The sequence below is a fragment of the Ambystoma mexicanum genome, chromosome 6p, assembly GCF_040938575.1.
Source record: "Ambystoma mexicanum isolate Mex_15411 chromosome 6p, UKY_AmexF1_1, whole genome shotgun sequence".
NCBI classification, from domain to species: domain Eukaryota; kingdom Metazoa; phylum Chordata; class Amphibia; order Caudata; family Ambystomatidae; genus Ambystoma; species Ambystoma mexicanum.
This window is the reverse complement of record NC_090935.1, coordinates 1,522,122,367-1,522,138,054: the sequence shown is the minus strand read 5'-3', so window position 1 is coordinate 1,522,138,054 and position 15,688 is coordinate 1,522,122,367. Positions and strand designations below refer to the sequence as shown.

The 15,688-nt window shown below is 46.7% G+C and overlaps 1 protein-coding gene across 1 annotated transcript in view; it reads left to right on the top strand.

The window, feature by feature from the left end:
• KCMF1 (potassium channel modulatory factor 1) overlaps nucleotides 1-15,688 on the top strand; it is a 527,710-nt gene that overhangs the window by 188,029 nt on the left and 323,993 nt on the right. The window lies entirely within an intron of this gene.

The following is a 15,688-nucleotide window of genomic DNA, read 5'->3' as shown; positions in this document are numbered from 1 at the left end:
CTGCGCCGTGGTCATATACCTTTTCGTGTTTGGCTATCCCATGCTTTCAGCGTGGTCCTCATTATTTCGCTTATCCCTAGGTTCTCATGTCTGTGCTGCCTCTGTTTGCAAAGAAGCTCTACTAGTGGGGTCCTCGCCACTGCTCTGTCTTTTTTGGCCCATATCTGCTGCGGATTCTCCCCCACCCACTCCCTCAGGACTTTAAGCTGTGCCGCCTGATAGAATTTTTTAAAATGGGGGAGTGCCATCCCCCCTTCTCTGGTTGGGGCCGGGAGTACCATCCTAGCTATCCTGGGCGTTTTCCCTTTCCATACAAAGGATGATACCAATTTTGTTAGGGTTTTGAAGAAGGTGTCGGACACCCACCGGGACAGCCTGAAAATAGTATAGTACCCTTGGGAGGATAGTCATCTTGACTGATTGTATTCTGCCCCACCAGGATATCTGTAGTGGATTCCATCTGCTTAATTCCCTTAGAATGTTTATGATTAGCGGCGGGCAGTTTTCCCCCTAGAATTGCTCAATTTTTGGAGGTACTATTATTCCCAGATATTTTATACCTTTTTCTACAATCTTAAGGTCCTGTATCTTTGCTTCCCTTTCTATGTTTGCTCTGTCCCCTGCCAAGATTAGGATCTCTGATTTTTTTCTATTAATCTTTAGGCCTGAGATGGCCCTGTAGTTTTCTAATTCCCTCACCGCGGCTGCTAGAGTGGATTCGGGGTCCTCTAGGGTTATTAGCATATCATCCGCGTACGCAATTACTTTATGTTGCTGTCCGGCCATATCTATCCCTTTAATGTGTATTGACTCCCGTATTTTTATTAGGAGAGGCTCCAAAAACAGAGCGTACAGCAATGGTGAAATGGGGCAACCCTGTTTCGTTCCTCTTGATATTATTACCTTTTCCGTAACCTCGCCATTAGTGACTATTCTACTGGATGGGGAGTTATAGTTCGCTCTAATGCTCGCAATATACTGTTCCCCGAACCCCATGCACTTCAGAACTTTGAATAAAATTGACCATTCCATCCGATCAAAAGCCTTCTCGGCGTCTACCGACAGTAGAATCGCTGGGGTGTGGGATATACCTGTTTTTTCTACTAGATGGGCGAGCCTCCTTGTGTTGTCATGGGTTTGCCTGCCGGGAATGAAGCCTGATTGATCCTCACTAATTAGTTTTGGGAGTAGCAGGGACAGCCTTGTTGCCAGAATCTTCGTATAAATATTCGCATCTAGATTAATCAGGATATTGGTCTATATGATGCAGGGTTGGTTGGGTCTTTACCTGGTTTGTGGAACACCAGTACTTTCGCTTCATTCATTGTGGGGGTCACATTGCCGCTATGTTTAAATGAGTTCAAGAGCCTGGTTAGGATCAGGGTCAGTATGTCTGAGTATTTTTTATAAAATGGAGCCGTAAACACATCTGGGCCTGGAGCTTTGTTACGGGAGTCCATTTATTGCTTTACTGACTTCCTCTTCCCTAATAGGGGTCTCTAATGACTGTTTATCCTCTTCTGATATTTTCGGGATCTGTAGGGCCTCTAAGTATGAATCTTGGGCGCTTGTATTAGGGCGTTCAGTGGAGTAGAGATTTTGATAGTAATGCCTCAGTGCTTCCCCCATGTCGTGTGTGCGTGTTTGGATGCCCCCCTTCGCATCGCATATGGCCTTAATCGTTGTTTCTTTCTGTTTTGCCCTGAGTTGTCTCGCCAGGAGTCTATCTGCTTTGTTCGCTCTAATGTAATATCTCTGTTTCAGATAAATTAGGTTCCTTTCTGCGCCCCTTGTGCGTAACATCTCTAGTTGGCCCTGTGTGTGTTTCAGTGATTATTTTCAGAATCTTAGTGGGGTGTGTCAGTATTTTCTCTTGGATATCTTCAATTGTTTTTTCCAATTCCTTTTCCCACAAAAACTTTTGTTTATCTCTCGTGATTTTCAGCGCTATCATCCAACGTGGATGGAAAAAAAGCTTTTCTCTTTTTTTTTTTTTTTTTTTTTACATATTTCAATAATTTTTTATATATTATAATTTCTATGATTTTTAAAACCCTTCTGCACCTAAAGAGGCCAAATACATTTTAGCTGCACGTACACTTATGGTACAAGTGATGGTTGTTACTCTGTTTTATGGGATAGAACCCCCTTTAGAACTATGACTTGGGGAGGTGGGGCAGAGGGGGCACATGGAGGTGGGAATAGTAGAGGCAGTGGGATATGTAATAGTTCCTGATTGAGGAATTAGAAGAGGTTAGGTGGCGAACATGTAGCACCATTTCATATACAAAACAAGATTGATTGAAAAAGAACTTGCTTATAATATAGCCTTAAGCACCCGTTTCAATGGCGGCTTGTGTTAATGGCATAGGGCCTGAGTTAAAGGCAATGGCTAAGCGAGGGCGATTAACGAGCGCCCCGGGACATTAACACCCGTTCCTGCCTTTGGAATGGGTGCTTGAGGATACTGGCACGCATTCTGTGGTCTGGAATGGGAATAAATATTAAGTATTGTCTTTCCCTGAACTGAAAGAAAAGACTGTACAAAGATGGCTGTCATGGAATGGGAAGGTGGTGCTCCATACCAAACCCCTCTTCCATTTCCATGGTGGCCAAACGGGACAGAGCAGGAGTCGTCGTAGCCGCCGCCACAATGAGTTAACAGAGCAGGGGGATTGAAGGAAAAAAGGAAACAGATGGTGGGTGGGGGGGGCGAAGATTGCCGGCTGACTGGCCATCAGGCGTCTTGGAACGCAGACTGAGATTGGCTGTTTCTGCCTGTGTTCCTGGCTTCCTGATTGGCTGGCTCCCTACCGGAGGGAGCCAATCATGTTAGAAAATAATCACTTTATATGTTTTACAGAATGTTTAAAGCAGTTGGATACCGGATGGCATATTCAAACTGTAATTGAAGACCTATATTTTATACGTTAATTTATTTTGTTTGCATTATTTTGTTTTTCTTTTTTCTTTTTTATTTATACTTTATTGCAAGTTTTAATATGCACATACAAATGAGAGGGAAACCCACTGTATGGGTGGCTCGTGCCACAAGACAACTTACTACCCCAACAGTTTGCTCTAATAGGACACCCTGCAAGTCCTCTTCCTGGTGGGGGGAAAAGTCGAATTGTGTGACTCAGATGTCTGTGTTAAACGCTCACTTCGCTCAGTGCTACCTGCCGCCCTCGCACACCTCCAGGGCTCCCACCAGCCCTGGAACATAACTAACGTACAAGAGACAATGTAGAACATAACTTTTGAGTAACAGACCCAACTTTCAATGGGGCAAGTCAAACCCCAAATCTGGGTACAGTTGCCACAACAAATGCACACATCACTGTGGTGAAAAATGGTGCACTGTTAATCTACAAGACAGCACAACTAAGGGAGATTCCCCCTAGAACCAGCCAGTCTCATCCCCTGTCCTGGCTGGATGGTGATTTCACAGGAACGGCTGCAAGCAGTTTCTCTGCACTCTCGATGTCCCAAAACACATATTCTTTTTCGTTCCATGAAATCCTCAATTTAGCTGGTCTAAGCAGTCCTGCCTTAACCCCTCATGCCAAAAAAAGATTTCTTTATGGCATTTAACCCCCATCTCTTGGCTGCCACCACCTTCAGATCTCTCTCCCTGTCCAGAGCTTCAACAAACCTCACTACGAATGCCAGGCCCACAGATGTGTTTGAAGACAGACCCACGGCGGGGACACTTAATACAATAACATGTATCCGCGTTTCTGAGGCTTGTGGAATCTGCTTAGATCACATGCTGTGCATAGGCCGACATCTAGTGGAAGCTGCGGAGTATTAGTTTTTCGAAACTCGAAAATGGGCGTCGACACAGGGCGTGCCAGTAATACTATCCCTAGTGTGACGTCCACTGTACCCAAGATCCCTCACGCGTCTAGGATCCTCAGATTGTTTTTTTCCGCCATACTGGTCGGAAGCATTTTGCGGAGTCCCCTGGCCTTAGCCATACTTTTGCTAAAATATAAAATAATAATCTATTGACATCCTTCCCCACCCCAACGTCGAACTTCGACACTCGACGCCGGCTGGAGAAGAAATCGACCGTCGGCTGCTGCACGACGGATTTGGGCCTCGGAAGGCCGCTGGCCTCGGCCCGGGCCTGGTAGGCTGCTGGCCTCGGCCCTGCAAGTAGGGAGAGTGGGGGGTACTCTACACTCTTGGTATATAGGTACACCTTATACATTTCCTACACTTAACAGCCCGCTGCCTCAAGGTGTGTATGGAGGGTATCCCTTTTCAATTCTGCCCCAAGTGCAATCGCAAATACCCTTGGGTCGACAGGCACGCCACGTGCAATCTCTGCTTGCCGAGGGACCACCCCGAAGCGAACTGCAGAGCGTGTAGTAGGTTTAAACCTAAGACGCTTAAGGACCGTTCGACGAAGCGTTGGGCCCACCACGTCAGGCAGGCGGCCATGGCAGCGGAGGGCGCCTTCAGCGATGACAGCGACGCCGTACTTTCGGACGGCGAGGGCATTACGGCGTCGAAAGACAGCCGAGCGCAGGTCCCCGACCTCGGAAGGTCGTCCGGCAGGGCGGCTATGGGGAAGACCCCCCCGGCGACACAAGCGCTTCATACTACACACACTAAACACACTAAGTCCAACCGAGACTCGACGACGTCGAGTTCTCGGAAAGAGGCACAGACAGAACGGTACGATTCGGTGTCCTCTGGGCGCTCTCGATCAAGATCGCCGCATGACTCCAGGCAATCATCCACTCTTGCCAAGAGTGCCTCGCTCCCGAGGCTAACAGAAGTTCGATCGTCGGAAGACGACGACTTCCACCCCCAACCCGCGCTCCAGGAGTCGGAGCCCGCAATTAAAGCCAGCGAGGCCCCATGCTCGAAGGACAGGGACACCTGTCCCGATCCTCGACGCCAGGCGTCGAAAAACTCCGGAGCCACTAAGGGACAGGGAAAACATTTTTCTACGCACGGGGAGGGGGGAAAACAGCAGAAGAAACTACCTGTACATTCTTCCACACCTGGGAAACACTCCACAACCGGCAACGCTACTCAAGATAGATCCCATAGACTTGCTGAGAGAGTCATTCCCAGTTCCAAAAAATGGTCCAGTGAAGACATAGATTGGGTCATGTCAAGAATGTCTTTAACTGATTTTTATGATAAAAATCCAGAACATTTCCTCTCGTATGATCCACAAGGGGCCACACCCTCAGGCTCTACTGATCCTATCCCCCCCCCGAGTAAGACCCCAATGAGGTCTGAACCCTTCGAGGTGCAACCCTATGCAACTCCATACTCACAATATCAAGCAGAGGCTTCCTTTTGTGAAGACCAAGAATTTGGTATGATTCAAGAGCAAACCGGGACGGGCTATTATGGGGAAGATGAGGACCAGGAAGAGGATGACCCGGAAACATACAGAGTAGATTCCCCGGTAGAGAACGAAGCCCCGGTTACCGACTCCCCGGTCAATAACCAACCCCTCCTAAATAAGGTTCTAGCTCGCACAGCAGAACATTTCCACATTGACACCCACGGTGTACAGGAGGGAAAGGGACTTCGTGGAAGAGTTAGTGGGAGAAAGGAGGCCTGTTGCCCAGACCATCCCTATCCTTAAATCCATTCAGCGGGGAATAGATCCGTCCCTGGTGAACCCAAACCTCACCAGAACAGTCAATCCCAGGGTTGAAAAACTTTTCAGGGCAGCACAGTCTGACCCTCTCTATATAAGAGGACATCTGAAGCCAGACTCCCTAGTTGTCACCAACACTCGTAAGAGGGCTGGGACACCCTTGTCTTCGTCAGAAGCTCCTCCCGACAAGGAGAGCAAAAAACGATATGGTTTTGGCAGGAAGGTAGCCTCAACGTCCGCCTATCAAGCAAGGATTGCTAACTCCAACACCCTGTTGGCCAGCTACAACTGCCATCAGTGGGAAGAAGTCGCGGCTCTCATAGCCTCTGCTCCTGAACCGTTAAAGGGCCAATTAGCTCGGATTTCCGCAGAGGGTAGAGCCGTGTCTGGTTGCATTTTGAAAGCAACCTTCGACGCCGCGGACAACGCAGGCAGATTGATAGCAGAAGGTACTGTTATCAAGAGACATGCGTGGTTACGGCAGTCTGGTTTCAAAGCAGAAACACAGGCATCATTGTTGGACAAACCGGTGGAAGCCGATCTGTTTGGTAAGGCGGTCGAAGACGCACTGAAAAATGCCAAGGACGAATACGAGACACTCAAGTCCCTTGGCCAGTTAACCAATAAACCCCCTAACCAGAGAGGGAATAGTAATTTTCGTCGCCCACGCGGCCAAAATTCCCAGAGAGGATCTAACTATTCCCAGGGGCAGGGGACACAGTGGAACAACAACCAACAGTCTACCCAGGGTTACGTCAGAGGTAATGGGAGAGGTCGTGGTAAAGGCAGAGGCAGCCCCAGCAAAGGAGGCAGCACGCCTCCACCAAAGCAGTGACGCTCAGTTCAGGGTCCCTTCTCACGCAACCCCAGTAGGGGGACGCATTTCAAACTTCACCCAGGCTTGGGAAGGGATCACATCAGACAGATGGGTGCTGTCAACAGTATCCACAGGATATTGTATAGAGCTACTGCAGCGTGCCCGGAACCATCCTCCACGACAAAGAGTACACTCCTTAGAACATCAGAAGATTCTCCTCGAGGAGATCGCCATTCTTTTACAAAAGGACGCGATAGAACTCGTCCCGGGACACCAGGTAAACAAGGGTATTTCTTCAACTTACTTCCTTGTGCCAAAGAAAGACTTGACAATGCGCCCAGTATTGGACTTACGGCCTGCCAACAAGTATGTCAAGCCCCATAAATTTTGTATGACTACGCTACAAGAGGTAATCCCCCTCCTAAAAAAGGGGGATTACATGGCAACATTGGATATGAAAGATGCTTATTTTCATATTTCCATGTTCCCAGCACACAGAAAGTACTTGCGCTTCAAGGTGGACAGTCGCCACTACCAATTCAAGGTACTACCCTTCGGGATAGCTTCAGCACCAAGGTACTGACGGTGGCAGCTGCACACCTACGCAGGGAGGCAATCCCAGTGTACCCTTATCTGGACGACTGGCTCATAACGGGGGAAACCCCAGGAATTTGCATGACAAACATTCAAAGGACTATCGACCTCCTACACGAGTTAGGCTTCTCAATCAACGAGAAGAAGTCAAGCCTGGTGCCAAGCACCTCAAAACAATTCCTAGGAGCAATCCTGGATACCCAGGAGGGGTTGACCTTTCCTTCAGAAGAAAGAATTCGAAATATACTACTGCAAATTCCACATTATCAGTCCGGTCAACAAATAACGGTACGCAAAGCAATGCGTTTACTGGGCATGATGGCGTCATGTATTTACCTGGTCCCCCACGAGCGCCTGCGCATGCGTCCCATGCAGGAATGGTTGGCGAAACAGTGGTCTCAGGCAAGTGGTCAGTGGGACGTTTCGCCAACACTGGTACAAAGCCTTCACTGGTGGACAAGAGAGAATCTCGCACAGGGGAAACCCTTTTACGATCCTGAAGTACAGGCAGTAGTCACTACAGATGCATGTCTGACGGGGTGGGGAGCTCACCATCTCCACCACACAGCTCAGGGTCTCTGGTCTCACTCAGTGGCCAAGAACCACATCAACCTGCTAGAGCTTCTGGCAGTATTCAGAGCGCTTCAGGCGTTCGAGCCCCATCTACTAAACCTGTCAGTGCAAATCTGGACGGACAGCACTACAGCCATGTTCTACCTGAACAAGCAAGGAGGGACTCGCTCGCCAAATCTGTCCAAGCTTGCCCAGAAAATCTGGATATGGGCACTCAGACGGAACATCTCCCTGTCATCACAACATGTTCCAGGGGAGCTCAATTTCCTAGCGGATGCTCTGAGCAGAGACTCCCTCCCAGAGGAACACGAATGGGTTCTTCACAGAGAGGTCGTAGAAGATCTCTTCTCTCAGTGGGGTTTCCCCACTAGAGACTTATTCGCCACAAGCGAAAACAGACAATGCCCAGGATTTGCATCCAGGTTCCCCAACCAGACTCCCAGGGGAACGCCCTGTGGATGAACTGGTCAGGGATGTTTGCGTACGCTTTTCCACCAACTCCTCTCATCAGGAAATTGCTGAACAAGATGAACAGGGAATCGATGACGCTAGTCCTAGTTGCTCCCATGTGGGCAAGACGACCGTGGTTCCCACACCTACGCAGGATGGCGGTGTGCGAGCCCATCAAACTTCCAGCCTGGTACAACCTACTGTCCCAGCACCAAGGTCAAACAGTGCACCAGCAACCCAACTCAATGAACTTGGCAGCATGGCTCCTGAGGTCATAGAGTTTGGACACCTCAATTTGCCACAGAGGTGTATGGACATCCTAAAGGAATCTAGGAAACCTAACGCAAGGCACTGTTACTTTGACAAGTGGAAGAGGTTCGTTATCTGGTGCCAGAGTAGACAAATGAACCCAGTTGATTGCACTCCTTCCACTATTGTTACATACATGCTCCACCTGCTAGATGCAGGATTTGTTTTTAACTCACTGAAAGTACACCTGGCAGCCCTCTCGGCTTACACCACTTCCCATAGCAAAGTTTTGTGGTGGAAAGTACCAGTAGTTAAAGCCTTCATGGAAGGAGTAAAGAGACTTCACCCTCCTATTTCAAACCCACCACCAGGGTGGGACCTTAATGTGGTGCTAGCCAAGCTCATGGGCCCCCCTTTCGAACCCATGCATAAAAGCAGTCTCAAACACCTGACTTATAAAACGGCCTTCTTAGTAGCTATTACTTCTATAAGAAGGGTCAGTGAAATTCAGGCTCTGTCAGTGCAGGATCCCTTCTTTACTATCCATAAAGACAAACTGGTTTTACGCACACACCCTAGATTCTCACCTAAATTTATATCAAAATTCCATGTAAACCAGTCCATCGAGCTTCCGGCTTTCTTCCAGAACCCGCAAAGCTCGGCTGAGGTGAAACTACACACCCTAGATGTGCGTAGGGCGGTCCTCTACTATGTAAATAAAACAAGACCGCTAAGGAAAACAGATCAACTGTTTGTCTCTGTAGCTACAGGCAGAGAGGGGGATCGCGTCTCTAAAGGTGCCATCTCGAAGTGGATTATTAACTGTATCCAGCTGTTACTCACTCTGTGAAAAGACTCTGCCTTTTACGCCAAGGGCCCACTCTACTAGAGGCATTGGGGCCACTCTGGCTTTCATTGCAAATGTACCCCTTGACACCATTTGCAAAGCAGCTACTTGGAGCTCTATTCACACTTTTACTCAGCATTACTGCATTGACACCCATTCCAAGGCAGATACACAAGTCGGACAAGCGGTTCTAAGACACTTATTTGCTCATGACCCTTCTCACATTCCACCTCCTTCTTCTGTTACTGCTCGCTAATCTATGCACAGCATGTGTTCTAAGCAGATTCCACAAGCCTCAGAAGGGATACATTACTCACCGTAATCGTATTTCTGATGCTTGTATCTGCTTAGATTCACATGCGACCCACCCTTCCTCCCCTCCGAGAGAAGGCGCATGATTGCTTGTAGTCTTACCTTTCTGTCTATCTGCTTGGATTATCTGTACTCACGCTACTCCTCATGCTACCTCATGTCAGAAAAAATACAATCTGAGGATCCTAGACGCGTGAGGGATCTTGGGTACAGTGGACGTCACACTAGGGATAGTATTACTGGCACGCCCTGTGTCGACGCCCATTTTCGAGTTTCGAAAAACAACTGTAATACTCCGCAGCTTCCACTAGATGTCGGCCTATGCACAGCATGTGAATCTAAGCAGATACAAGCATCAGAAATACGATTACGGTTAGTAATGTATCCCATATAGGGTTTACCTCCAATTTCAGCACCTCTGGGAACCAGTTGGTAACCTGATTGTGTCGTCGCCTTCCGCACCAGATGGGGGACCCATGATCCACAGCTGCGCCACAGATGCCTCATTCTCGAAGTGTTCCAGTTTGGACTCCATTGCTCGCATCGCTTTAAGCACAGCCTCCATATCACGCCCAGAACGCAGCAACATGGGTAACATTTGGGCACATTGTTGATTCATTTTCCTTGCTCTCTGTTCTAGAGTTGGGGTCCTCGTTTCCAACTGGGCCACTTTTTCATTCATTTTGTCAAACTTATTTTCAAGGCAAGACATGGATGTCTCTATCCTGTCAAGTGCGTCAATCACCGGATTCTGCGCCGCTACCTTCTCCTGGCTATGCTGTTTACCATGCTGCGAGAATTCAGCCTTAGCTTCCTTGACTTCTTAATAGACTTCCCTGAAGCCATTTTAGCCTCCTTCTCTCTTCTCCACTTCAGGTGGGATGGTGCGAGGGTGGGGAGCCCCACAACTCGCCAGCACTGATCCCCGTCCAAATTGGAAGAGTTATTTTGGGCTAGCTGTCGTGACCCACAGGTGAGTTCTCACCTCTGCACCCCCTGGGATCCTTGACAGCCCCACGCAAACAGTACAGGGCCCCCCTACCACACTGGTCAACAGTAGAACCATTTTCACTTGAGCCAGCAGCAGCTTTCCTCCATTACTTACCAGGGTCCAGAGCAGCGACACGCTATTTAGATCACCACAGTAGTGCGCCTAATACACATCTGTATATGAAATAGCACTCTGTGTCTTGCCCCTGCATGCTGGTGTCTGTCCTTGCGAGCAAACACATCTGTCAAACTTTCGGTTAACAACTGAGGGTAAGCGTGGGTTTTGAGCCCATTCCGGCCCTTCCACGCCTCTCATCTGGCAGGCTAACAGTTCGCCCAGCCCTGCTGCCACTCCATAAGCTCTGTCTAGTCGGGCACTTCCCTCCTCCTTTGCCGTCCTGTGCCGTATTGTGCGACATGGTCCCATACACTGCGGATCCCAAACTAGGGCCCCTGACACGCCGCAGTCAATGTACCTGGGGGTCGGTGCAAAAGCGTTGTTGGGCGAACACAGATGATAACCTCCTGCGGCAGGCACTGCGTCTCCCTGCCACCATCAACCTGCGCTCCGCTAGCACGCACCGAATGTGCACTGCAGGAGCACCGCCGACATAGTGCCGATTACTTGGCTTCCAGGTGTCTGGTCGCACCCAGGACTTCCCGGGGGCTTCCGATGCCCCCAGACTCATCCTGCCGCTTCCCTCGTTAAGCAGAGGCAGCACCTTCAAGGGCGAACCTCCCGCTAAGCTCAGAGCCGCACAGAGAAGCCCCCATCTTCTTCGGGGTCTCCCGTTAGATTCTTTGTTTTGAGTTTTTCAATCGTTAGATGCCAATTGGCATATTTATCTAGATCGTGAGTAATTGTACTTCGCTTAACATTTGAAAGTGCTTGGATATCCATGGATGTATTATAACTAAATTATTGTGAATATAAAGTATATTTTATTATTGAATATTGATTTAAGCAATATTAAGTAGTCCTTTTTATGGCAACCTTTGTTTTTATGTAACTGAGTGTTACACAAACCAAGCACTTTGTTTCACTTATGCAGTGTAGTGTCCTGAAACGTTTATGGCACCAGTGTGGTATATTATTCCTACTGTGGTGAATTCGTCTCTGCCAAGAGACTTGTGCATGTGTGAAGTTAGTGACTTTACCGAATGTTTTTGTTCAATCTGTGTTGTATCATAAACGTATTAATTTGACATGTTGGCCATGTGTATCTATTTTTATTGTTGAAATACTGTCTGAATTGCAAAATGAGCAGAACATGCCATAATTAGCATTTTGGGGAAGCTGTTGAAATTATATTGTATCGCAATTTAGTACATAAACTTACACAAATGAATTTGGAACATGCTTCTGTGAAACACGATTGCAGAGAGTGTACGTATGTTTCCAAGTGCATGTAATCTATATGATTTCATATACAAGGACGTTTCAGCTTTCTAGTACATGAAGATTTCTTGGGGATTCCCTTGTGTGTTCATGGTGAATTTCATAATTCTTGCACAGTGGTCCAATTCCTGGCTTGCACTTGATACTCTGTAGATAGTGTCTGGATTGCTGGTGGCATTTTTGTGTAGAACGAGTTTTAAGCATAGCTGTTCTGAACCAGCAAGTACATTATGTCCAAAATTGGTGACAACTGGAATAGTAGATTGATTCATCATCATTACTCTTTATTTTGAAGGTTAAAACCATCATAAAAGAAAACAAAACAAGTTAAAAATAGTTATAAACAGAAATCCTCTACAGTTATTAAAACTAATTATTTCTCCTGCCAACATTCTTCATATTATAATGCACCTTCAATAAATAAACAGCATGAGCATCTTGTTTATTAGGCACTGAGCAAAGGTATTTTATCGTGTCATATTATTTTTTGTTTAAACTGAATTTGGAGCCGTGACCTAAGCTAATGGGCAGAAAAATAAAAAAATGCATAAGATTGACAAGTGTTTGGGGACAAAGGGCACTCTGATGTTAGCCATTATCTGTGCGATGACTCGCCACTATGGGAATCATTGGGCAACTAGCCCTTAAGCTAAATAGCACATTCCTCACATGCAGGCTTAAAAACCAGCATACATAATTAGCTCTTGACAGCCATATATGAAATAATGGGAGACTGAGTACTTAACTCCTTAATATAGCGCTTATACCTTTTCTGTTCCATATACTTAAATTGAACTGCGGTTAGATCCTTTTTCTGTATGTTTGAGACAGAACTATATAATTTGAGAAGTCCTAGAGTGCTAAATTCCTTCTTCTAGTGTTTTAAACTGGGAATTATTTAGCTTGTCAGAAACCAGTAGTAGTTTGCTATCATGTTAGGTGTAGCTTTGTGTTTGATCATGATCTAATCCACAGCAGAGGTCACAACTGAGGGGAGCTGAGAGCTTTTTAGCTTCTGCTTCTAGCACAGTAGAGTATGGTTAGCTTGAAACCTACAGTTACCAGGATCTACTTTTGGCTCGTAGGGCCAATTGGTGCCTTCCATACATGTACATGTGACATTAAAGGAATAGTGTTTGAGAATGTTAATAAAAAAGAATTGTAACACATCTGATTAAACACAATGGTTCATACCTAATGGACAAAAAGTTAAAGGAGCATCTCTGGTAGCCTGTGGTTCCCCTGCGTTGACCGTGCCTACAGGGTGATGACCAACACCCAGGAGCTGGTTTTAGCTCCTGCTCATTGAATCTCAATTTCTAATGAAAATGGTGCAAGGGGTTCCAACTGTGCCAGCCCATAAATGATGCCTGTCGTGGAACTGTCACCTCCCAAATAGAAATCGTTTTGAGTGCTTGACGGAGATGGATGCTATTGATTGACTACCACAGACTCCCTCAATATCGTGTCAGGTCTGACACTTATTTGTAGCCACATGCAAGAAGACTTCTCTGCAGCTCCACCAGATCCGTCTAGTACTGGGAGGGAGCTTGACATGACATACCCTGTGTCATCGGCTGATGCAAAATTGGCTTCCCTGTGCCTAAATATTTGTTGGAGTGCAGCAGTATTCAAAATAATGCTAGCTAGAACTGATGTGTTGGTTTTCCCCGGGCAGGGAGATGTCCTGCTTCAGAAAACATGGTCTATGGACAATGTAAGACTTGTTATGCTTGTGGTAACTGTTTTGGTGGTATGGCCACATTGGTCAAGTACACTAATTCAAGCGAACCTGTCATTTTGGAATCTTTGAACTCTTTGAACACTTCAAGTGGTCAGGATAATGAGGGTCCTGGTTATGGGCATCCTGATGGTGCTTTTCTATCATAGCTCCCATTGCCAATATTCTAATGGCTGCTTGACAGGCCTGGCTAGTGTGATGGTTGAATTTCTAGGCATGGTAGGTAGCCAGAATTTGGCCCTAATATTGGGGCGTGATTTTCATGTGAAAATGGGGGATGGGACTTTTTCTTTTTTTTTTTTTTTTTAAATGATACTGAACGTAATTTGGTAGGGGTCCTTAAGCCAGCCATGTTGGATCCCCGAATGTGTGCAGAAGGGTTCAGGCTATTGTAAAATGTGCTTGATTGGGGTTTGCGTTCTGTGAACGGTAGTTTCCCCAAAGATGTACCAGGAAAAGCAACTTTTTCCTCAGACCTCGGTAGCTCTGTCATTTTTGGAAAGCCAAGTGGTGAATTTCCATGTAGCTGAGGACATAGTTAATGATCACTATCCAATTGTCCTCAAACTAGAATCTTTACTGAGGCACTTGCCTGAATATAATGCGCCTCTTAGGGACATTTTAGTGGATAACCGTAAGAGAAGGCTGAAATGTTCCTCAATTGACCATTGCAAAAATATCAAGGAAATTACACAAATTTGGAGGAGATGAACATTGTATTAGGTGGAAGGGGTGACCCGAATGATAACTTGGCCAAGTTCTCGATTTTAATGTCCAATGTTTTGAAACTAGTTACTGTTACTGGACAAGAGCAGATAAGGTTGGACTAGCTGAAGTCAGATTGCACTAAGGAAAAATCTAGACTGTTAGCCGCTCTCAAGAACCCAGTTTACTCTAGATTCAACATTATTGCGGCTTTGGCCCAATATAAAAAGAAACTCTAGCACATAGAAAAGCAGAGATTGAGAAAGCTGGTTGCCATGATTTGGTGTCTGCTTCTGGGGATAATGATTCAAAACTTCAGGGAAATTGTAAACTATGGCCCGTTCTAAAAAATATAAACGCTTCATGGATTAGTCACCATGGTGCCTGACCAGGTTTGGGTGGAACACTTTTTTGCACAATCATAGTGCAGAAGCTCAGGTTGGCCCTCCTGAGTTGTCTGCCACCGCCCCCTGGATTCTCATACATTAACTTGTCTAGGGACATTGATTCTATGCCCCTCTTCACAGTGGAGGAAATATTGTTAGCTATAAAAGCTCAGAGTCCGAATAGAGTGCCAGGTCCGGACAATATCATGGCTGATCTTTTTATGAGGGCAACTTTGGGTTTTGAGACCATCAATCTTGGGGGTGCTGTACCCTTTTCATGCGCCTGTGCTCAGATTTTGCCCATTTATAAGAAGGGTCAGTGGGTCTTTGTAGAATCGTATCGGCAAATATCTCTTCTGGATTCTCTTTTCTAGACCTTTGGTCGTGCTGTTCTTTCCAGACTGCAGTCGGAAGACTCAGAATGACATTTTGTCCCCTATCCATTTAGGATTAAGATCGGGTCTAAGCACCACAGACCAATCTTTGAACCTCTATTTAGTGGTGGCCTATTCTCTGTACATCAAAGAGGAGCTGATCTTTCTGGCCCTCAGGAACCTGAGCACTGCCTTTGATAAAGTCAATCGGGTTAAGCTGTGGTGTGTGCTCTGGCACATGAACTGTCCAGAGCGGTCAGTTAAGCTTTTGACAATGCTCCATCTGTCAAATAAGGCCTTTGTCCGGAGCGGAAAAGATCGGGCTGTACAGATTTATTCCCAGTTGAGATGGGTGTGTGCGCCAGGGATGTGTCCTGGTGACGCCCGTACTTTTGTCCGTACATAAACTGGTTATATGCCCACTTAATACATTCGACTCCAGATGTCCCAAGTATGGGCAACAAGAGTGTGGCATTTTTGGCTTAAGCTGATGGTATAGTTTTGATTGCGGGTACGCCATGATCCCTCCAGAAACTCATCCATGACTACACAGTCTTCATGGGTGATCTGCACGAAAGTCAATGCTCAGAAATCTGCAGTCAAGGGCCATTTTAAAGGC